This window comes from Phyllobates terribilis, unplaced genomic scaffold, assembly GCF_046119375.1.
Source record: "Phyllobates terribilis strain yellow unplaced genomic scaffold, ASM4611937v1 Scaffold_108__1_contigs__length_5656254, whole genome shotgun sequence".
Lineage (NCBI taxonomy): Eukaryota > Metazoa > Chordata > Amphibia > Anura > Dendrobatidae > Phyllobates > Phyllobates terribilis.
This window is the reverse complement of record NW_027362868.1, coordinates 2,318,932-2,339,797: the sequence shown is the minus strand read 5'-3', so window position 1 is coordinate 2,339,797 and position 20,866 is coordinate 2,318,932. Positions and strand designations below refer to the sequence as shown.

The 20,866-nt window shown below is 45.2% G+C and overlaps 16 non-coding genes across 16 annotated transcripts; all 16 read right to left on the bottom strand.

The window, feature by feature from the left end:
• Nucleotides 1–868: 868 nt before the first annotated feature.
• On the bottom strand, nt 869–1,059 carry LOC141199596 (U2 spliceosomal RNA). The gene has a single exon (XR_012271344.1). It is a non-coding gene; the product is annotated as a U2 spliceosomal RNA (small nuclear RNA).
• A 1,125-nt stretch (nt 1,060–2,184) lies between these two features.
• On the bottom strand, nt 2,185–2,375 carry LOC141200629 (U2 spliceosomal RNA). The gene has a single exon (XR_012272344.1). It is a non-coding gene; the product is annotated as a U2 spliceosomal RNA (small nuclear RNA).
• A 1,120-nt stretch (nt 2,376–3,495) lies between these two features.
• LOC141199595 (U2 spliceosomal RNA) lies at nt 3,496–3,686 on the bottom strand. Its single transcript, XR_012271343.1, has one exon. It is a non-coding gene; the product is annotated as a U2 spliceosomal RNA (small nuclear RNA).
• Nucleotides 3,687–4,807: 1,121 nt separating this feature from the next.
• LOC141199594 (U2 spliceosomal RNA) lies at nt 4,808–4,998 on the bottom strand. The gene has a single exon (XR_012271342.1). It is a non-coding gene; the product is annotated as a U2 spliceosomal RNA (small nuclear RNA).
• Nucleotides 4,999–6,119: 1,121 nt separating this feature from the next.
• LOC141199593 (U2 spliceosomal RNA) lies at nt 6,120–6,310 on the bottom strand. Its single transcript, XR_012271341.1, has one exon. It is a non-coding gene; the product is annotated as a U2 spliceosomal RNA (small nuclear RNA).
• Nucleotides 6,311–7,434: 1,124 nt separating this feature from the next.
• LOC141199592 (U2 spliceosomal RNA) lies at nt 7,435–7,625 on the bottom strand. The gene has a single exon (XR_012271340.1). It is a non-coding gene; the product is annotated as a U2 spliceosomal RNA (small nuclear RNA).
• A 1,124-nt stretch (nt 7,626–8,749) lies between these two features.
• LOC141200278 (U2 spliceosomal RNA) lies at nt 8,750–8,940 on the bottom strand. The gene has a single exon (XR_012272003.1). It is a non-coding gene; the product is annotated as a U2 spliceosomal RNA (small nuclear RNA).
• Nucleotides 8,941–10,063: 1,123 nt separating this feature from the next.
• On the bottom strand, nt 10,064–10,254 carry LOC141200277 (U2 spliceosomal RNA). Its single transcript, XR_012272002.1, has one exon. It is a non-coding gene; the product is annotated as a U2 spliceosomal RNA (small nuclear RNA).
• A 1,125-nt stretch (nt 10,255–11,379) lies between these two features.
• LOC141199591 (U2 spliceosomal RNA) lies at nt 11,380–11,570 on the bottom strand. The gene has a single exon (XR_012271339.1). It is a non-coding gene; the product is annotated as a U2 spliceosomal RNA (small nuclear RNA).
• A 1,122-nt stretch (nt 11,571–12,692) lies between these two features.
• Nucleotides 12,693–12,883, bottom strand: LOC141200276 (U2 spliceosomal RNA). The gene has a single exon (XR_012272001.1). It is a non-coding gene; the product is annotated as a U2 spliceosomal RNA (small nuclear RNA).
• A 1,124-nt stretch (nt 12,884–14,007) lies between these two features.
• On the bottom strand, nt 14,008–14,198 carry LOC141199590 (U2 spliceosomal RNA). The gene has a single exon (XR_012271338.1). It is a non-coding gene; the product is annotated as a U2 spliceosomal RNA (small nuclear RNA).
• Nucleotides 14,199–15,320: 1,122 nt separating this feature from the next.
• Nucleotides 15,321–15,511, bottom strand: LOC141199589 (U2 spliceosomal RNA). The gene has a single exon (XR_012271337.1). It is a non-coding gene; the product is annotated as a U2 spliceosomal RNA (small nuclear RNA).
• Nucleotides 15,512–16,630: 1,119 nt separating this feature from the next.
• Nucleotides 16,631–16,821, bottom strand: LOC141199588 (U2 spliceosomal RNA). Its single transcript, XR_012271336.1, has one exon. It is a non-coding gene; the product is annotated as a U2 spliceosomal RNA (small nuclear RNA).
• Nucleotides 16,822–17,948: 1,127 nt separating this feature from the next.
• LOC141200531 (U2 spliceosomal RNA) lies at nt 17,949–18,139 on the bottom strand. Its single transcript, XR_012272249.1, has one exon. It is a non-coding gene; the product is annotated as a U2 spliceosomal RNA (small nuclear RNA).
• Nucleotides 18,140–19,259: 1,120 nt separating this feature from the next.
• On the bottom strand, nt 19,260–19,450 carry LOC141200529 (U2 spliceosomal RNA). Its single transcript, XR_012272248.1, has one exon. It is a non-coding gene; the product is annotated as a U2 spliceosomal RNA (small nuclear RNA).
• Nucleotides 19,451–20,571: 1,121 nt separating this feature from the next.
• Nucleotides 20,572–20,762, bottom strand: LOC141200528 (U2 spliceosomal RNA). Its single transcript, XR_012272247.1, has one exon. It is a non-coding gene; the product is annotated as a U2 spliceosomal RNA (small nuclear RNA).
• Nucleotides 20,763–20,866: the final 104 nt, after the last annotated feature.

Here is a 20,866-nt window from a genome sequence, read left to right as displayed (position 1 = left end):
TTAAGGCGGGGGGGGGGGTGGAACGAGCAGCTGTCTACCCTTAGCAGGAGGGTTGCTGATTAATTACCTCTCCTGCTGCTGCTGCTGCTGGCTGTCCAGCAGCAGACTGAAGGTGGCTGCTGCTGTGCGCAGGTATATAAAGGCTCAGAGCCTATTATGACACGCGCAGCCAGCGTTCCATTGCCACATTCCGTCTACTGCAGGCGGGATACCTGGATGGCTGAATGTCACTGAGAAGCTCACAGAGACCGCCATAAGCAACAGTTTAAAAGAATGCCACAGACTAATCAACCAAACTTTTTGGGTTGGTTTCTCTTTTATAGTCTGCAGGCATTAAATGAAAGAAGTCAGTGTTCCAGCAGAGGGAGACAACGTTTCAGAAAAGGCATTGTAGCAAACCAAAAAAGAAATTTTAAGCGCAGCAGAGTAACCAGCTCACATACCTGTTAGCTCAGGTGAGTTTAAAAGGCTGCTGTTGATAACAAGGGCATTTGCTAAATAGATGGTGTGTGTGCAACAATATACTGAAAGGTCAATTATATTGTGCAGCTTATCTCACCACCTGTAGTTATTTAGGTGAAAGCTCCAAAATGCTTGCCTAATATGTCTGTTTATCCAAAAGGAAGTATATAGGGAGAGCTAGATAGATAGCATTGCATTACATTACATTACATGGCAATGCAATGCACAGTTGCTGAAGTTGAACCAAAATGAGCTTGTCATCTGGCTTCTGCAACTTTTAACATGAAAAATCCAATGAGGAGAAGAAAAGCAAAGCCAAAGAGTCCATCCCAAAATCCGACAAACAAGCAAAATGAACAAAAAGCATTGAATTCAATTCTTTCTGACTTTAGAAACTGCATTAAAGAAGGGGTGCACCGGTCCTGGAGATACTGCAATACCAGGTCAATGCGTGGAGTGGACAGAGCAAGCTCTTTTTCCATCTCCCTGTTCTAAAAATCCATTTAATATATGGTCCCCAGATAGGGGACGTATCAGATATTAAACTGATAAGAACAGATACTACACTTGATCTTAGCCAAAAGGCCGAGAAGCGATAACCAGAATTGGTTTCCGACTACGGTGCCACCCAAGGATTCTGAAAAGTCCATTTGTGGAGATGGCCACCTGGACTCCCATTAAGAAGACATGCTGTCAACCTCTAGATCCCTCACATGCCTGCACTTTTCGGCTTGCTGCTGCTGCAATCCACGCGTTTTAGATCTGCATAACTCCACCTCTTTTAGCACAGTACCCTCAACCCCCGGCTGTTCCCACCCGCCTCAACACCGTTGGAAGGGAGGAGAACCAATTAAGGCGGGGGGGGGGGGGGGTGGAACGAGCAGCTGTCCACCCTTAGCAGGAGGGTTGCTGATTAATTACCTCTCCTGCTGCTGCTGCTGCTGGCTGTCCAGCAGCAGACTGAAGGTGGCTGCTGCTGTGCGCAGGTATATAAAGGCTCAGAGCCTATTATGACACGCGCAGCCAGCGTTCCATTGCCACATTCCGTCTACTGCAGGCGGGATACCTGGATGGCTGAATGTCACTGAGAAGCTCACAGAGACCGCCATAAGCAACAGTTTAAAAGAATGCCACAGACTAATCAACCAAACTTTTTGGGTTGGTTTCTCTTTTATAGTCTGCAGGCATTAAATGAAAGAAGTCAGTGTTCCAGCAGAGGGAGACAACGTTTCAGAAAAGGCATTGTAGCAAACCAAAAAAGAAATTTTAAGCGCAGCAGAGTAACCAGCTCACATACCTGTTAGCTCAGGTGAGTTTAAAAGGCTGCTGTTGATAACAAGGGCATTTGCTAAATAGATGGTGTGTGTGCAACAATATACTGAAAGGTCAATTATATTGTGCAGCTTATCTCACCACCTGTAGTTATTTAGGTGAAAGCTCCAAAATGCTTGCCTAATATGTCTGTTTATCCAAAAGGAAGTATAGAGGGAGAGCTAGATAGATAGCATTGCATTACATTACATTACATGGCAATGCAATGCACAGTTGCTGAAGTTGAACCAAAATGAGCTTGTCATCTGGCTTCTGCAACTTTTAACATGAAAAATCCAATGAGGAGAAGAAAAGCAAAGCCAAAGAGTCCATCCCAAAATCCGACAAACAAGCAAAATGAACAAAAAGCATTGAATTCAATTCTTTCTGATTTTAGAAACTGCATTAAAGAAGGGGTGCACCGGTCCTGGAGATACTGCAATACCAGGTCAATGCGTGGAGTGGACAGAGCAAGCTCTTTTTCCATCTCCCTGTTCTAAAAATCCATTTAATATATGGTCCCCAGATAGGGGACGTGTCAGATATTAAACTGATAAGAACAGATACTACACTTGATCTTAGCCAAAAGGCCGAGAAGCGATAACCAGAATTGGTTTCCGACTACGGTGCCACCCAAGGATTCTGAAAAGTCCATTTGTGGAGATGGCCACCTGGACTCCCGTTAAGAAGACATGCTGTCAACCTCTAGATCCCTCACATGCCTGCACTTTTCGGCTTGCTGCTGCTGCAATCCACGCGTTTTAGATCTGCATAACTCCACCTCTTTTAGCACAGTACCCTCAACCCCCGGCTGTTCCCACCCGTCTCAACACCGTTGGAAGGGAGGAGAACCAATTAAGGCGGGGGGGGGGTGGAACGAGCAGCTGTCTACCCTTAGCAGGAGGGTTGCTGATTAATTACCTCTCCTGCTGCTGCTGCTGCTGGCTGTCCAGCAGCAGACTGAAGGTGGCTGCTGCTGTGCGCAGGTATATAAAGGCTCAGAGCCTATTATGACACGCGCAGCCAGCGTTCCATTGCCACATTCCGTCTACTGCAGGCGGGATACCTGGATGGCTGAATGTCACTGAGAAGCTCACAGAGACCGCCATAAGCAACAGTTTAAAAGAATGCCACAGACTAATCAACCAAACTTTTTGGGTTGGTTTCTCTTTTATAGTCTGCAGGCATTAAATGAAAGAAGTCAGTGTTCCAGCAGAGGGAGACAACGTTTCAGAAAAGGCATTGTAGCAAACCAAAAAAGAAATTTTAAGCGCAGCAGAGTAACCAGCTCACATACCTGTTAGCTCAGGTGAGTTTAAAAGGCTGCTGTTGATAACAAGGGCATTTGCTAAATAGATGGTGTGTGTGCAACAATATACTGAAAGGTCAATTATATTGTGCAGCTTATCTCACCACCTGTAGTTATTTAGGTGAAAGCTCCAAAATGCTTGCCTAATATGTCTGTTTATCCAAAAGGAAGTATAGAGGGAGAGCTAGATAGATAGCATTGCATTACATTACATTACATGGCAATGCAATGCACAGTTGCTGAAGTTGAACCAAAATGAGCTTGTCATCTGGCTTCTGCAACTTTTCACATGAAAAATCCAATGAGGAGAAGAAAAGCAAAGCCAAAGAGTCCATCCCAAAATCCGACAAACAAGCAAAATGAACAAAAAGCATTGAATTCAATTCTTTCTGATTTTAGAAACTGCATTAAAGAAGGGGTGCACCGGTCCTGGAGATACTGCAATACCAGGTCAATGCGTGGAGTGGACAGAGCAAGCTCTTTTTCCATCTCCCTGTTCTAAAAATCCATTTAATATATGGTCCCCAGATAGGGGACGTATCAGATATTAAACTGATAAGAACAGATACTACACTTGATCTTAGCCAAAAGGCCGAGAAGCGATAACCAGAATTGGTTTCCGACTACGGTGCCACCCAAGGATTCTGAAAAGTCCATTTGTGGAGATGGCCACCTGGACTCCCGTTAAGAAGACATGCTGTCAACCTCTAGATCCCTCACATGCCTGCACTTTTCGGCTTGCTGCTGCTGCAATCCACGCGTTTTAGATCTGCATAACTCCACCTCTTTTAGCACAGTACCCTCAACCCCCGGCTGTTCCCACCCGCCTCAACACCGTTGGAAGGGAGGAGAACCAATTAAGGCGGGGGGGGGGGTGGAACGAGCAGCTGTCTACCCTTAGCAGGAGGGTTGCTGATTAATTACCTCTCCTGCTGCTGCTGCTGCTGGCTGTCCAGCAGCAGACTGAAGGTGGCTGCTGCTGTGCGCAGGTATATAAAGGCTCAGAGCCTATTATGACACGCGCAGCCAGCGTTCCATTGCCACATTCCGTCTACTGCAGGCGGGATACCTGGATGGCTGAATGTCACTGAGAAGCTCACAGAGACCGCCATAAGCAACAGTTTAAAAGAATGCCACAGACTAATCAACCAAACTTTTTGGGTTGGTTTCTCTTTTATAGTCTGCAGGCATTAAATGAAAGAAGTCAGTGTTCCAGCAGAGGGAGACAACGTTTCAGAAAAGGCATTGTAGCAAACCAAAAAAGAAATTTTAAGCGCAGCAGAGTAACCAGCTCACATACCTGTTAGCTCAGGTGAGTTTAAAAGGCTGCTGTTGATAACAAGGGCATTTGCTAAATAGATGGTGTGTGTGCAACAATATACTGAAAGGTCAATTATATTGTGCAGCTTATCTCACCACCTGTAGTTATTTAGGTGAAAGCTCCAAAATGCTTGCCTAATATGTCTGTTTATCCAAAAGGAAGTATAGAGGGAGAGCTAGATAGATAGCATTGCATTACATTACATTACATGGCAATGCAATGCACAGTTGCTGAAGTTGAACCAAAATGAGCTTGTCATCTGGCTTCTGCAACTTTTAACATGAAAAATCCAATGAGGAGAAGAAAAGCAAAGCCAAAGAGTCCATCCCAAAATCCGACAAACAAGCAAAATGAACAAAAAGCATTGAATTCAATTCTTTCTGATTTTAGAAACTGCATTAAAGAAGGGGTGCACCGGTCCTGGAGATACTGCAATACCAGGTCAATGCGTGGAGTGGACAGAGCAAGCTCTTTTTCCATCTCCCTGTTCTAAAAATCCATTTAATATATGGTCCCCAGATAGGGGACGTATCAGATATTAAACTGATAAGAACAGATACTACACTTGATCTTAGCCAAAAGGCCGAGAAGCGATAACCAGAATTGGTTTCCGAGTACGGTGCCACCCATGGATTCTGAAAAGTCCATTTGTGGAGATGGCCACCTGGACTCCCGTTAAGAAGACATGCTGTCAACCTCTAGATCCCTCACATGCCTGCACTTTTCGGCTTGCTGCTGCTGCAATCCACGCGTTTTAGATCTGCATAACTCCACCTCTTTTAGCACAGTACCCTCAACCCCCGGCTGTTCCCACCCGCCTCAACACCGTTGGAAGGGAGGAGAACCAATTAAGGCGGGGGGGGGGGTGGAACGAGCAGCTGTCTACCCTTAGCAGGAGGGTTGCTGATTAATTACCTCTCCTGCTGCTGCTGCTGCTGGCTGTCCAGCAGCAGACTGAAGGTGGCTGCTGCTGTGCGCAGGTATATAAAGGCTCAGAGCCTATTATGACACGCGCAGCCAGCGTTCCATTGCCACATTCCGTCTACTGCAGGCGGGATACCTGGATGGCTGAATGTCACTGAGAAGCTCACAGAGACCGCCATAAGCAACAGTTTAAAAGAATGCCACAGACTAATCAACCAAACTTTTTGGGTTGGTTTCTCTTTTATAGTCTGCAGGCATTAAATGAAAGAAGTTAGTGTTCCAGCAGAGGGAGACAACGTTTCAGAAAAGGCATTGTAGCAAACCAAAAAAGAAATTTTAAACGCAGCAGAGTAACCAGCTCACATACCTGTTAGCTCAGGTGAGTTTAAAAGGCTGCTGTTGATAACAAGGGCATTTGCTAAATAGATGGTGTGTGTGCAACAATATACTGAAAGGTCAATTATATTGTGCAGCTTATCTCACCACCTGTAGTTATTTAGGTGAAAGCTCCAAAATGCTTGCCTAATATGTCTGTTTATCCAAAAGGAAGTATAGAGGGAGAGCTAGATAGATAGCATTGCATTACATTACATTACATGGCAATGCAATGCACAGTTGCTGAAGTTGAACCAAAATGAGCTTGTCATCTGGCTTCTGCAAATTTTAACATGAAAAATCCAATGAGGAGAAGAAAAGCAAAGCCAAAGAGTCCATCCCAAAATCCGACAAACAAGCAAAATGAACAAAAAGCATTGAATTCAATTCTTTCTGATTTTAGAAACTGCATTAAAGAAGGGGTGCACCGGTCCTGGAGATACTGCAATACCAGGTCAATGCGTGGAGTGGACAGAGCAAGCTCTTTTTCCATCTCCCTGTTCTAAAAATCCATTTAATATATGGTCCCCAGATAGGGGACGTATCAGATATTAAACTGATAAGAACAGATACTACACTTGATCTTAGCCAAAAGGCCGAGAAGCGATAACCAGAATTGGTTTCCGACTACGGTGCCACCCAAGGATTCTGAAAAGTCCATTTGTGGAGATGGCCACCTGGACTCCCGTTAAGAAGACATGCTGTCAACCTCTAGATCCCTCACATGCCTGCACTTTTCGGCTTGCTGCTGCTGCAATCCACGCGTTTTAGATCTGCATAACTCCACCTCTTTTAGCACAGTACCCTCAACCCCCGGCTGTTCCCACCCGCCTCAACACCGTTGGAAGGGAGGAGAACCAATTAAGGCGGGGGGGGGGGGGGTGGAACGAGCAGCTGCCTACCCTTAGCAGGAGGGTTGCTGATTAATTACCTCTCCCGCTGCTGCTGCTGCTGGCTGTCCAGCAGCAGACTGAAGGTGGCTGCTGCTGTGCGCAGGTATATAAAGGCTCAGAGCCTATCATGACACGCGCAGCCAGCGTTCCATTGCCACATTCCGTCTACTGCAGGCGGGATACCTGGATGGCTGAATGTCACTGAGAAGCTCACAGAGACCGCCATAAGCAACAGTTTAAAAGAATGCCACAGACTAATCAACCAAACTTTTTGGGTTGGTTTCTCTTTTATAGTCTGCAGGCATTAAATGAAAGAAGTCAGTGTTCCAGCAGAGGGAGACAACGTTTCAGAAAAGGCATTGTAGCAAACCAAAAAAGAAATTTTAAACGCAGCAGAGTAACCAGCTCACATACCTGTTAGCTCAGGTGAGTTTAAAAGGCTGCTGTTGATAACAAGGGCATTTGCTAAATAGATGGTGTGTGTGCAACAATATACTGAAAGGTCAATTATATTGTGCAGCTTATCTCACCACCTGTAGTTATTTAGGTGAAAGCTCCAAAATGCTTGCCTAATATGTCTGTTTATCCAAAAGGAAGTATAGAGGGAGAGCTAGATAGATAGCATTGCATTACATTACATTACATGGCAATGCAATGCACAGTTGCTGAAGTTGAACCAAAATGAGCTTGTCATCTGGCTTCTGCAACTTTTAACATGAAAAATCCAATGAGGAGAAGAAAAGCAAAGCCAAAGAGTCCATCCCAAAATCCGACAAACAAGCAAAATGAACAAAAAGCATTGAATTCAATTCTTTCTGATTTTAGAAACTGCATTAAAGAAGGGGTGCACCGGTCCTGGAGATACTGCAATACCAGGTCAATGCGTGGAGTGGACAGAGCAAGCTCTTTTTCCATCTCCCTGTTCTAAAAATCCATTTAATATATGGTCCCCAGATAGGGGACGTATCAGATATTAAACTGATAAGAACAGATACTACACTTGATCTTAGCCAAAAGGCCGAGAAGCGATAACCAGAATTGGTTTCCGACTACGGTGCCACCCAAGGATTCTGAAAAGTCCATTTGTGGAGATGGCCACCTGGACTCCCGTTAAGAAGACATGCTGTCAACCTCTAGATCCCTCACATGCCTGCACTTTTCGGCTTGCTGCTGCTGCAATCCACGCGTTTTAGATCTGCATAACTCCACCTCTTTTAGCACAGTACCCTCAACCCCCGGCTGTTCCCACCCGCCTCAACACCGTTGGAAGGGAGGAGAACCAATTAAGGCGGGGGGGGGGGGGGTGGAACGAGCAGCTGCCTACCCTTAGCAGGAGGGTTGCTGATTAATTACCTCTCCCGCTGCTGCTGCTGCTGGCTGTCCAGCAGCAGACTGAAGGTGGCTGCTGCTGTGCGCAGGTATATAAAGGCTCAGAGCCTATCATGACACGCGCAGCCAGCGTTCCATTGCCACATTCCGTCTACTGCAGGCGGGATACCTGGATGGCTGAATGTCACTGAGAAGCTCACAGAGACCGCCATAAGCAACAGTTTAAAAGAATGCCACAGACTAATCAACCAAACTTTTTGGGTTGGTTTCTCTTTTATAGTCTGCAGGCATTAAATGAAAGAAGTCAGTGTTCCAGCAGAGGGAGACAACGTTTCAGAAAAGGCATTGTAGCAAACCAAAAAAGAAATTTTAAGCGCAGCAGAGTAACCAGCTCACATACCTGTTAGCTCAGGTGAGTTTAAAAGGCTGCTGTTGATAACAAGGGCATTTGCTAAATAGATGGTGTGTGTGCAACAATATACTGAAAGGTCAATTATATTGTGCAGCTTATCTCACCACCTGTAGTTATTTAGGTGAAAGCTCCAAAATGCTTGCCTAATATGTCTGTTTATCCAAAAGGAAGTATAGAGGGAGAGCTAGATAGATAGCATTGCATTACATTACATTACATGGCAATGCAATGCACAGTTGCTGAAGTTGAACCAAAATGAGCTTGTCATCTGGCTTCTGCAACTTTTAACATGAAAAATCCAATGAGGAGAAGAAAAGCAAAGCCAAAGAGTCCATCCCAAAATCCGACAAACAAGCAAAATGAACAAAAAGCATTGAATTCAATTCTTTCTGATTTTAGAAACTGCATTAAAGAAGGGGTGCACCGGTCCTGGAGATACTGCAATACCAGGTCAATGCATGGAGTGGACAGAGCAAGCTCTTTTTCCATCTCCCTGTTCTAAAAATCCATTTAATATATGGTCCCCAGATAGGGGACGTATCAGATATTAAACTGATAAGAACAGATACTACACTTGATCTTAGCCAAAAGGCCGAGAAGCGATAACCAGAATTGGTTTCCGACTACGGTGCCACCCAAGGATTCTGAAAAGTCCATTTGTGGAGATGGCCACCTGGACTCCCGTTAAGAAGACATGCTGTCAACCTCTAGATCCCTCACATGCCTGCACTTTTCGGCTTGCTGCTGCTGCAATCCACGCGTTTTAGATCTGCATAACTCCACCTCTTTTAGCACAGTACCCTCAACCCCCGGCTGTTCCCACCCGCCTCAACACCGTTGGAAGGGAGGAGAACCAATTAAGGCGGGGGGGGGGGGGTGGAACGAGCAGCTGTCTACCCTTAGCAGGAGGGTTGCTGATTAATTACCTCCCCTGCTGCTGCTGCTGCTGGCTGTCCAGCAGCAGACTGAAGGTGGCTGCTGCTGTGCGCAGGTATATAAAGGCTCAGAGCCTATTATGACACGCGCAGCCAGTGTTCCATTGCCACATTCCGTCTACTGCAGGCGGGATACCTGGATGGCTGAATGTCACTGAGAAGCTCACAGAGACCGCCATAAGCAACAGTTTAAAAGAATGCCACAGACTAATCAACCAAACTTTTTGGGTTGGTTTCTCTTTTATAGTCTGCAGGCATTAAATGAAAGAAGTCAGTGTTCCAGCAGAGGGAGACAACGTTTCAGAAAAGGCATTGTAGCAAACCAAAAAAGAAATTTTAAACGCAGCAGAGTAACCAGCTCACATACCTGTTAGCTCAGGTGAGTTTAAAAGGCTGCTGTTGATAACAAGGGCATTTGCTAAATAGATGGTGTGTGTGCAACAATATACTGAAAGGTCAATTATATTGTGCAGCTTATCTCACCACCTGTAGTTATTTAGGTGAAAGCTCCAAAATGCTTGCCTAATATGTCTGTTTATCCAAAAGGAAGTATAGAGGGAGAGCTAGATAGATAGCATTGCATTACATTACATTACATGGCAATGCAATGCACAGTTGCTGAAGTTGAACCAAAATGAGCTTGTCATCTGGCTTCTGCAACTTTTAACATGAAAAATCCAATGAGGAGAAGAAAAGCAAAGCCAAAGAGTCCATCCCAAAATCCGACAAACAAGCAAAATGAACAAAAAGCATTGAATTCAATTCTTTCTGATTTTAGAAACTGCATTAAAGAAGGGGTGCACCGGTCCTGGAGATACTGCAATACCAGGTCAATGCATGGAGTGGACAGAGCAAGCTCTTTTTCCATCTCCCTGTTCTAAAAATCCATTTAATATATGGTCCCCAGATAGGGGACGTATCAGATATTAAACTGATAAGAACAGATACTACACTTGATCTTAGCCAAAAGGCCGAGAAGCGATAACCAGAATTGGTTTCCGACTACGGTGCCACCCAAGGATTCTGAAAAGTCCATTTGTGGAGATGGCCACCTGGACTCCCGTTAAGAAGACATGCTGTCAACCTCTAGATCCCTCACATGCCTGCACTTTTCGGCTTGCTGCTGCTGCAATCCACGCGTTTTAGATCTGCATAACTCCACCTCTTTTAGCACAGTACCCTCAACCCCCGGCTGTTCCCACCCGCCTCAACACCGTTGGAAGGGAGGAGAACCAATTAAGGCGGGGGGGGGGGGGGGTGGAACGAGCAGCTGCCTACCCTTAGCAGGAGGGTTGCTGATTAATTACCTCTCCCGCTGCTGCTGCTGCTGGCTGTCCAGCAGCAGACTGAAGGTGGCTGCTGCTGTGCGCAGGTATATAAAGGCTCAGAGCCTATCATGACACGCGCAGCCAGCGTTCCATTGCCACATTCCGTCTACTGCAGGCGGGATACCTGGATGGCTGAATGTCACTGAGAAGCTCACAGAGACCGCCATAAGCAACAGTTTAAAAGAATGCCACAGACTAATCAACCAAACTTTTTGGGTTGGTTTCTCTTTTATAGTCTGCAGGCATTAAATGAAAGAAGTCAGTGTTCCAGCAGAGGGAGACAACGTTTCAGAAAAGGCATTGTAGCAAACCAAAAAAGAAATTTTAAACGCAGCAGAGTAACCAGCTCACATACCTGTTAGCTCAGGTGAGTTTAAAAGGCTGCTGTTGATAACAAGGGCATTTGCTAAATAGATGGTGTGTGTGCAACAATATACTGAAAGGTCAATTATATTGTGCAGCTTATCTCACCACCTGTAGTTATTTAGGTGAAAGCTCCAAAATGCTTGCCTAATATGTCTGTTTATCCAAAAGGAAGTATAGAGGGAGAGCTAGATAGATAGCATTGCATTACATTACATTACATGGCAATGCAATGCACAGTTGCTGAAGTTGAACCAAAATGAGCTTGTCATCTGGCTTCTGCAACTTTTAACATGAAAAATCCAATGAGGAGAAGAAAAGCAAAGCCAAAGAGTCCATCCCAAAATCCGACAAACAAGCAAAATGAACAAAAAGCATTGAATTCAATTCTTTCTGATTTTAGAAACTGCATTAAAGAAGGGGTGCACCGGTCCTGGAGATACTGCAATACCAGGTCAATGCGTGGAGTGGACAGAGCAAGCTCTTTTTCCATCTCCCTGTTCTAAAAATCCATTTAATATATGGTCCCCAGATAGGGGACGTATCAGATATTAAACTGATAAGAACAGATACTACACTTGATCTTAGCCAAAAGGCCGAGAAGCGATAACCAGAATTGGTTTCCGACTACGGTGCCACCCAAGGATTCTGAAAAGTCCATTTGTGGAGATGGCCACCTGGACTCCCGTTAAGAAGACATGCTGTCAACCTCTAGATCCCTCACATGCCTGCACTTTTCGGCTTGCTGCTGCTGCAATCCACGCGTTTTAGATCTGCATAACTCCACCTCTTTTAGCACAGTACCCTCAACCCCCGGCTGTTCCCACCCGCCTCAACACCGTTGGAAGGGAGGAGAACCAATTAAGGCGGGGGGGGGGGGTGGAACGAGCAGCTGCCTACCCTTAGCAGGAGGGTTGCTGATTAATTACCTCTCCCGCTGCTGCTGCTGCTGGCTGTCCAGCAGCAGACTGAAGGTGGCTGCTGCTGTGCGCAGGTATATAAAGGCTCAGAGCCTATCATGACACGCGCAGCCAGCGTTCCATTGCCACATTCCGTCTACTGCAGGCGGGATACCTGGATGGCTGAATGTCACTGAGAAGCTCACAGAGACCGCCATAAGCAACAGTTTAAAAGAATGCCACAGACTAATCAACCAAACTTTTTGGGTTGGTTTCTCTTTTATAGTCTGCAGGCATTAAATGAAAGAAGTCAGTGTTCCAGCAGAGGGAGACAACGTTTCAGAAAAGGCATTGTAGCAAACCAAAAAAGAAATTTTAAGCGCAGCAGAGTAACCAGCTCACATACCTGTTAGCTCAGGTGAGTTTAAAAGGCTGCTGTTGATAACAAGGGCATTTGCTAAATAGATGGTGTGTGTGCAACAATATACTGAAAGGTCAATTATATTGTGCATCTTATCTCACCACCTGTAGTTATTTAGGTGAAAGCTCCAAAATGCTTGCCTAATATGTCTGTTTATCCAAAAGGAAGTATAGAGGGAGAGCTAGATAGATAGCATTGCATTACATTACATTACATGGCAATGCAATGCACAGTTGCTGAAGTTGAACCAAAATGAGCTTGTCATCTGGCTTCTGCAACTTTTAACATGAAAAATCCAATGAGGAGAAGAAAAGCAAAGCCAAAGAGTCCATCCCAAAATCCGACAAACAAGCAAAATGAACAAAAAGCATTGAATTCAATTCTTTCTGATTTTAGAAACTGCATTAAAGAAGGGGTGCACCGGTCCTGGAGATACTGCAATACCAGGTCAATGCATGGAGTGGACAGAGCAAGCTCTTTTTCCATCTCCCTGTTCTAAAAATCCATTTAATATATGGTCCCCAGATAGGGGACGTATCAGATATTAAACTGATAAGAACAGATACTACACTTGATCTTAGCCAAAAGGCCGAGAAGCGATAACCAGAATTGGTTTCCGACTACGGTGCCACCCAAGGATTCTGAAAAGTCCATTTGTGGAGATGGCCACCTGGACTCCCGTTAAGAAGACATGCTGTCAACCTCTAGATCCCTCACATGCCTGCACTTTTCGGCTTGCTGCTGCTGCAATCCACGCGTTTTAGATCTGCATAACTCCACCTCTTTTAGCACAGTACCCTCAACCCCCGGCTGTTCCCACCCGCCTCAACACCGTTGGAAGGGAGGAGAACCAATTAAGGCGGGGGGGGGGGGGGTGGAACGAGCAGCTGTCTACCCTTAGCAGGAGGGTTGCTGATTAATTACCTCCCCTGCTGCTGCTGCTGCTGGCTGTCCAGCAGCAGACTGAAGGTGGCTGCTGCTGTGCGCAGGTATATAAAGGCTCAGAGCCTATTATGACACGCGCAGCCAGTGTTCCATTGCCACATTCCGTCTACTGCAGGCGGGATACCTGGATGGCTGAATGTCACTGAGAAGCTCACAGAGACCGCCATAAGCAACAGTTTAAAAGAATGCCACAGACTAATCAACCAAACTTTTTGGGTTGGTTTCTCTTTTATAGTCTGCAGGCATTAAATGAAAGAAGTCAGTGTTCCAGCAGAGGGAGACAACGTTTCAGAAAAGGCATTGTAGCAAACCAAAAAAGAAATTTTAAGCGCAGCAGAGTAACCAGCTCACATACCTGTTAGCTCAGGTGAGTTTAAAAGGCTGCTGTTGATAACAAGGGCATTTGCTAAATAGATGGTGTGTGTGCAACAATATACTGAAAGGTCAATTATATTGTGCAGCTTATCTCACCACCTGTAGTTATTTAGGTGAAAGCTCCAAAATGCTTGCCTAATATGTCTGTTTATCCAAAAGGAAGTATAGAGGGAGAGCTAGATAGATAGCATTGCATTACATTACATCACATGGCAATGCAATGCACAGTTGCTGAAGTTGAACCAAAATGAGCTTGTCATCTGGCTTCTGCAACTTTTAACATGAAAAATCCAATGAGGAGAAGAAAAGCAAAGCCAAAGAGTCCATCCCAAAATCCGACAAACAAGCAAAATGAACAAAAAGCATTGAATTCAATTCTTTCTGATTTTAGAAACTGCATTAAAGAAGGGGTGCACCGGTCCTGGAGATACTGCAATACCAGGTCAATGCGTGGAGTGGACAGAGCAAGCTCTTTTTCCATCTCCCTGTTCTAAAAATCCATTTAATATATGGTCCCCAGATAGGGGACGTATCAGATATTAAACTGATAAGAACAGATACTACACTTGATCTTAGCCAAAAGGCCGAGAAGCGATAACCAGAATTGGTTTCCGACTACGGTGCCACCCAAGGATTCTGAAAAGTCCATTTGTGGAGATGGCCACCTGGACTCCCGTTAAGAAGACATGCTGTCAACCTCTAGATCCCTCACATGCCTGCACTTTTCGGCTTGCTGCTGCTGCAATCCACGCGTTTTAGATCTGCATAACTCCACCTCTTTTAGCACAGTACCCTCAACCCCCGGCTGTTCCCACCCGCCTCAACACCGTTGGAAGGGAGGAGAACCAATTAAGGCGGGGGGGGGGGGTGGAACGAGCAGCTGTCTACCCTTAGCAGGAGGGTTGCTGATTAATTACCTCTCCTGCTGCTGCTGCTGCTGGCTGTCCAGCAGCAGACTGAAGGTGGCTGCTGCTGTGCGCAGGTATATAAAGGCTCAGAGCCTATTATGACACGCGCAGCCAGCGTTCCATTGCCACATTCCGTCTACTGCAGGCGGGATACCTGGATGGCTGAATGTCACTGAGAAGCTCACAGAGACCGCCATAAGCAACAGTTTAAAAGAATGCCACAGACTAATCAACCAAACTTTTTGGGTTGGTTTCTCTTTTATAGTCTGCAGGCATTAAATGAAAGAAGTCAGTGTTCCAGCAGAGGGAGACAACGTTTCAGAAAAGGCATTGTAGCAAACCAAAAAAGAAATTTTAAGCGCAGCAGAGTAACCAGCTCACATACCTGTTAGCTCAGGTGAGTTTAAAAGGCTGCTGTTGATAACAAGGGCATTTGCTAAATAGATGGTGTGTGTGCAACAATATACTGAAAGGTCAATTATATTGTGCAGCTTATCTCACCACCTGTAGTTATTTAGGTGAAAGCTCCAAAATGCTTGCCTAATATGTCTGTTTATCCAAAAGGAAGTATAGAGGGAGAGCTAGATAGATAGCATTGCATTACATTACATTACATGGCAATGCAATGCACAGTTGCTGAAGTTGAACCAAAATGAGCTTGTCATCTGGCTTCTGCAACTTTTAACATGAAAAATCCAATGAGGAGAAGAAAAGCAAAGCCAAAGAGTCCATCCCAAAATCCGACAAACAAGCAAAATGAACAAAAAGCATTGAATTCAATTCTTTCTGATTTTAGAAACTGCATTAAAGAAGGGGTGCACCGGTCCTGGAGATACTGCAATACCAGGTCAATGCGTGGAGTGGACAGAGCAAGCTCTTTTTCCATCTCCCTGTTCTAAAAATCCATTTAATATATGGTCCCCAGATAGGGGACGTATCAGATATTAAACTGATAAGAACAGATACTACACTTGATCTTAGCCAAAAGGCCGAGAAGCGATAACCAGAATTGGTTTCCGACTACGGTGCCACCCAAGGATTCTGAAAAGTCCATTTGTGGAGATGGCCACCTGGACTCCCGTTAAGACGACATGCTGTCAACCTCTAGATCCCTCACATGCCTGCACTTTTCGGCTTGCTGCTGCTGCAATCCACGCGTTTTAGATCTGCATAACTCCACCTCTTTTAGCACAGTACCCTCAACCCCCGGCTGTTCCCACCCGCCTCAACACCGTTGGAAGGGAGGAGAACCAATTAAGGCGGGGGAGGGTGGAACGAGCAGCTGTCTACCCTTAGCAGGAGGGTTGCTGATTAATTACCTCTCCTGCTGCTGCTGCTGCTGGCTGTCCAGCAGCAGACTGAAGGTGGCTGCTGCTGTGCGCAGGTATATAAAGGCTCAGAGCCTATTATGACACGCGCAGCCAGCGTTCCATTGCCACATTCCGTCTACTGCAGGCGGGATACCTGGATGGCTGAATGTCACTGAGAAGCTCACAGAGACCGCCATAAGCAACAGTTTAAAAGAATGCCACAGACTAATCAACCAAACTTTTTGGGTTGGTTTCTCTTTTATAGTCTGCAGGCATTAAATGAAAGAAGTCAGTGTTCCAGCAGAGGGAGACAACGTTTCAGAAAAGGCATTGTAGCAAACCAAAAAAGAAATTTTAAGCGCAGCAGAGTAACCGGCTCACATACCTGTTAGCTCAGGTGAGTTTAAAAGGCTGCTGTTGATAACAAGGGCATTTGCTAAATAGATGGTGTGTGTGCAACAATATACTGAAAGGTCAATTATATTGTGCAGCTTATCTCACCACCTGTAGTTATTTAGGTGAAAGCTCCAAAATGCTTGCCTAATATGTCTGTTTATCCAAAAAGAAGTATAGAGGGAGAGCTAGATAGATAGCATTGCATTACATTACATTACATGGCAATGCAATGCACAGTTGCTGAAGTTGAACCAAAATGAGCTTGTCATCTGGCTTCTGCAACTTTTAACATGAAAAATCCAATGAGGAGAAGAAAAGCAAAGCCAAAGAGTCCATCCCAAAATCCGACAAACAAGCAAAATGAACAAAAAGCATTGAATTTAATTCTTTCTGATTTTAGAAACTGCATTAAAGAAGGGGTGCACCGGTCCTGGAGATACTGCAATACCAGGTCAATGCGTGGAGTGGACAGAGCAAGCTCTTTTTCCATCTCCCTGTTCTAAAAATCCATTTAATATATGGTCCCCAGATAGGGGACGTATCAGATATTAAACTGATAAGAACAGATACTACACTTGATCTTAGCCAAAAGGCCGAGAAGCGATAACCAGAATTGGTTTCCGACTACGGTGCCACCCAAGGATTCTGAAAAGTCCATTTGTGGAGATGGCCACCTGGACTCCCGTTAAGAAGACATGCTGTCAACCTCTAGATCCCTCACATGCCTGCACTTTTCGGCTTGCTGCTGCTGCAATCCACGCGTTTTAGATCTGCATAACTCCACCTCTTTTAGCACAGTACCCTCAACCCCCGGCTGTTCCCACCCGCCTCAACACCGTTGGAAGGGAGGAGAACCAATTAAGGCGGGGGGGGGGTCTGGGGTGGAACGAGCAGCTGTCTACCCTTAGCAGGAGGGTTGCTGATTAATTACCTCTCCTGCTGCTGCTGCTGCTGGCTGTCCAGCAGCAGACTGAAGGTGGCTGCTGCTGTGCGCAGGTATATAAAGGCTCAGAGCCTATTATGACACGCGCAGCCAGCGTTCCATTGCCACATTCCGTCTACTGCAGGCGGGATACCTGGATGGCTGAATGTCACTGAGAAGCTCACAGAGACCGCCATAAGCAACAGTTTAAAAGAATGCCACAGACTAATCAACCAAACTTTTTGGGTTGGTTTCTCTTTTATAGTCTGCAGGCATTAAATGAAAGAAGTCAGTGTTCCAGCAGAGGGAGACAACGTTTCAGAAAAGGCATTGTAGCAAACCAAAAAAGAAATTTTAAGCGCAGCAGAGTAACCAGCTCACATACCTGTTAGCTCAGGTGAGTTTAAAAGGCTGCTGTTGATAACAAGGGCATTTGCTAAATAGATGGTGTGTGTGCAACAATATACTGAAAGGTCAATTATATTGTGCAGCTTATCTCACCACCTGTAGTTATTTAGGTGAAAGCTCCAAAATGCTTGCCTAATATGTCTGTTTATCCAAAAGGAAGTATAGAGGGAGAGCTAGATAGATAGCATTGCATTACATTACATTACATGGCAATGCAATGCACAGTTGCTGAAGTTGAACCAAAATGAGCTTGTCATCTGGCTTCTGCAACTTTTAACATGAAAAATCCAATGAGGAGAAGAAAAGCAAAGCCAAAGAGTCCATCCCAAAATCCGACAAACAAGCAAAATGAACAAAAAGCATTGAATTCAATTCTTTCTGATTTTAGAAACTGCATTAAAGAAGGGGTGCACCGGTCCTGGAGATACTGCAATACCAGGTCAATGCGTGGAGTGGACAGAGCAAGCTCTTTTTCCATCTCCCTGTTCTAAAAATCCATTTAATATATGGTCCCCAGATAGGGGACGTATCAGATATTAAACTGATAAGAACAGATACTACTCTTGATCTTAGCCAAAAGGCCGAGAAGCGATAACCAGAATTGGTTTCCGACTACGGTGCCACCCAAGGATTCTGAAAAGTCCATTTGTGGAGATGGCCACCTGGACTCCCGTTAAGAAGACATGCTGTCAACCTCTAGATCCCTCACATGCCTGCACTTTTCGGCTTGCTGCTGCTGCAATCCACGCGTTTTAGATCTGCATAACTCCACCTCTTTTAGCACAGTACCCTCAACCCCCGGCTGTTCCCACCCGCCTCAACACCGTTGGAAGGGAGGAGAACCAATTAAGGCGGGGGGGGGGTGGAACGAGCAGCTGTCTACCCTTAGCAGGAGGGTTGCTGATTAATTACCTCTCCTGCTGCTGCTGCTGCTGGCTGTCCAGCAGCAGACTGAAGGTGGCTGCTGCTGTGCGCAGGTATATAAAGGCTCAGAGCCTATTATGACACGCGCAGCCAGCGTTCCATTGCCACATTCCGTCTACTGCAGGCGGGATACCTGGATGGCTGAATGTCACTGAGAAGCTCACAGAGACCGCCATAAGCAACAGTTTAAAAGAATGCCACAGACTAATCAACCAAACTTTTTGGGTTGGTTTCTCTTTTATAGTCTGCAGGCATTAAATGAAAGAAGTCAGTGTTCCAGCAGAGGGAGACAACGTTTCAGAAAAGGCATTGTAGCAAACCAAAAAAGAAATTTTAAGCGCAGCAGAGTAACCAGCTCACATACCTGTTAGCTCAGGTGAGTTTAAAAGGCTGCTGTTGATAACAAGGGCATTTGCTAAATAGATGGTGTGTGTGCAACAATATACTGAAAGGTCAATTATATTGTGCAGCTTATCTCACCACCTGTAGTTATTTAGGTGAAAGCTCCAAAATGCTTGCCTAATATGTCTGTTTATCCAAAAGGAAGTATAGAGGGAGAGCTAGATAGATAGCATTGCATTACATTACATTACATGGCAATGCAATGCACAGTTGCTGAAGTTGAACCAAAATGAGCTTGTCATCTGGCTTCTGCAACTTTTAACATGAAAAATCCAATGAGGAGAAGAAAAGCAAAGCCAAAGAGTCCATCCCAAAATCCGACAAACAAGCAAAATGAACAAAAAGCATTGAATTCAATTCTTTCTGATTTTAGAAACTGCATTAAAGAAGGGGTGCACCGGTCCTGGAGATACTGCAATACCAGGTCAATGCGTGGAGTGGACAGAGCAAGCTCTTTTTCCATCTCCCTGTTCTAAAAATCCATTTAATATATGGTCCCCAGATAGGGGACGTATCAGATATTAAACTGATAAGAACAGATACTACTCTTGATCTTAGCCAAAAGGCCGAGAAGCGATAACCAGAATTGGTTTCCGACTACGGTGCCACCCAAGGATTCTGAAAAGTCCATTTGTGGAGATGGCCACCTGGACTCCCGTTAAGAAGACATGCTGTCAACCTCTAGATCCCTCACATGCCTGCACTTTTCGGCTTGCTGCTGCTGCAATCCACGCGTTTTAGATCTGCATAACTCCACCTCTTTTAGCACAGTACCCTCAACCCCCGGCTGTTCCCACCCGCCTCAACACCGTTGGAAGGGAGGAGAACCAATTAAGGCGGGGGGGGGGGTGGAACGAGCAGCTGTCTACCCTTAGCAGGAGGGTTGCTGATTAATTACCTCTCCTGCTGCTGCTGCTGCTGGCTGTCCAGCAGCAGACTGAAGGTGGCTGCTGCTGTGCGCAGGTATATAAAGGCTCAGAGCCTATTATGACACGCGCAGCCAGCGTTCCATTGCCACATTCCGTCTACTGCAGGCGGGATACCTGGATGGCTGAATGTCACTGAGAAGCTCACAGAGACCGCCATAAGCAACAGTTTAAAAGAATGCCACAGACTAATCAACCAAACTTTTTGGGTTGGTTTCTCTTTTATAGTCTGCAGGCATTAAATGAAAGAAGTCAGTGTTCCAGCAGAGGGAGACAACGTTTCAGAAAAGGCATTGTAGCAAACCAAAAAAGAAATTTTAAGCGCAGCAGAGTAACCAGCTCACATACCTGTTAGCTCAGGTGAGTTTAAAAGGCTGCTGTTGATAACAAGGGCATTTGCTAAATAGATGGTGTGTGTGCAACAATATACTGAAAGGTCAATTATATTGTGCAGCTTATCTCACCACCTGTAGTTATTTAGGTGAAAGCTCCAAAATGCTTGCCTAATATGTCTGTTTATCCAAAAGGAAGTATAGAGGGAGAGCTAGATAGATAGCATTGCATTACATTACATTACATGGCAATGCAATGCACAGTTGCTGAAGTTGAACCAAAATGAGCTTGTCATCTGGCTTCTGCAACTTTTAACATGAAAAATCCAATGAGGAGAAGAAAAGCAAAGCCAAAGAGTCCATCCCAAAATCCGACAAACAAGCAAAATGAACAAAAAGCATTGAATTCAATTCTTTCTGATTTTAGAAACTGCATTAAAGAAGGGGTGCACCGGTCCTGGAGATACTGCAATACCAGGTCAATGCGTGGAGTGGACAGAGCAAGCTCTTTTTCCATCTCCCTGTTCTAAAAATCCATTTAATATATGGTCCCCAGATAGGGGACGTATCAGATATTAAACTGATAAGAACAGATACTACTCTTGATCTTAGCCAAAAGGCCGAGAAGCGATAACCAGAATTGGTTTCCGACTACGGTGCCACCCAAGGATTCTGAAAAGTCCATTTGTGGAGATGGCCACCTGGACTCCCGTTAAGAAGACATGCTGTCAACCTC